The 1,619-nt window shown below is 55.6% G+C and overlaps 1 long non-coding RNA gene across 1 annotated transcript; it reads right to left on the bottom strand.

The window, feature by feature from the left end:
• Nucleotides 1–1,042: 1,042 nt before the first annotated feature.
• On the bottom strand, nucleotides 1,043–1,619 carry LOC108639156. The gene is made up of 3 exons (XR_001920296.2): nucleotides 1,516–1,619; nucleotides 1,365–1,434; nucleotides 1,043–1,117 (listed from the first exon to the last, which is right to left on the bottom strand). It is a non-coding gene; the product is annotated as an uncharacterized LOC108639156 (long non-coding RNA).

Genomic DNA, 1,619 nt, shown 5'->3' with positions numbered 1-1,619 from the left:
GGGACACGACCCAGGGCTCTGGCACACAGCCCAGGGCTCTGGCACCACGGGAAAACCACGACATCCCCAGAACCACGGCCGGCATCTAAGCAGGGAATGGGATCCAGCACCACGGGAAAACCAGGACAATCCCCAGAACCACAGCCGGCATCCCCAGCAGGGAAGGGGATCCAGCTCCGTGGGAAACCACAACAGTGGGATGAGAGGATGGGACACACCCAAGGGATCCAGCACCACAGGAAAACTGCAACAGTGGGATGAGGGAATGGCATACACTCATGGACACTCATGGACACGCCCAAGGGATCCAGCACCATGGGAAAGCACAACAGTGGGATGAGAGGATGGGACACACCCATGGACACACTCAAGGGATCCAGCATGGTGGGAAAGCACAACAGTGGGATGAGAGGATGGGACACACCCATGGACACACCCAAGGGATCCAGCACCATGGGAAAGCACAACAGTGGGATGAGAGGATGGGACACACTCATGGACATGCCCAAGGGATCCAGCACCGTGGGAAAGCACAACAGCTGGATGAGGGAATGGGACATGCTCCAGGGATCCAGCACCACAGGGAACACGGTGCTGCTGGGAGCAATGGACACCCAGGGATGTGATGGACAGAGGGATTCTCCCACCTCCCAGATGAGTCACAGACTCCGGGAATATCCACAGGGATCATCAGTCCAACTGCCCAGGATGCCCCAACAATCCCACCCTGTGCCTCAGAGCGTTGTCCAAACCCTCCTGGAGCTCTGGCAGCCTTGGGGCTGTGCCCACTGCCCTGGGGAGCCTGGGCAGTGCCCACCACCCTCTGGGGGAAGAACCTTTTGCTGAGATCCAACCTGAGCCTGCCCTGACACAGCTCCAGCCATTCCCTGGGTGCTGTCCCTGCTCACCCAGAGCAGAATCGGAGCTGCCCATCCCAGGAAGCTGCAGATCCCAATGAGCTCTGCCCTCAGGCTCCTCTTCTCCAGGAAGAGAGATCCCTGTCCCTCCCCAGGGGGTGACAGATCCATGGAAAAGCTCTTACTGTGGATCCTGAAGTCCTCCTCAAAGCACTTTCGGTTGAGCAGGAATTCTGGCCCCTCTGTGTAGCTGTAAAGCTCTGCCAAGAGAGGGGAAGCTCCAAAAACCTGCAGAGCTGCAACTTGGCAACTGCACTTTTAGCCTAAAAACTCAAAATTCCCCAAAAAACCCCACCCAGCATAAGGCTGACAACATTCATTAAATGGATCCCTTCCCTTTTAACATCCATCTGGTTTTTAAGGATAATGATGGAGCTGAGAGAGCTCCTTTAATTGTCCCAGCAGAGGAAGTCACTGGTTAATTGATGCCTCCCAAGAATTCCTCACCTGACAGCTCTGCTGCCCATTTATCCGTGTCTGCATATTCAAACTCCAGGTCTGGAGACTCCGAATAGCCCTGAAAAAAACCCAGGAAAAATCAGTTAAATTCCAGCACATCCCAGGAAACCCCCAAATCCCTGCAACAGCCACAATTCACCTCGTCCTCCTGCAGAGCCAGGGCTGTTTTTCCTGGTTTAGGGACCAGGAATGTCCCTGCGGCAGCACGAACGTTACCGAGGCAACTCCAACCCACCTCCTGCG

Source organism: Manacus vitellinus, unplaced genomic scaffold (genome assembly GCF_001715985.3).
Source record: "Manacus vitellinus isolate BGI_N305 unplaced genomic scaffold, ASM171598v3 scaffold_1654_pilon, whole genome shotgun sequence".
Taxonomy (NCBI): domain Eukaryota; kingdom Metazoa; phylum Chordata; class Aves; order Passeriformes; family Pipridae; genus Manacus; species Manacus vitellinus.
The sequence above is the reverse complement of the archived record's forward strand: the minus strand, read 5'-3'. Positions and strand labels throughout refer to the sequence as shown.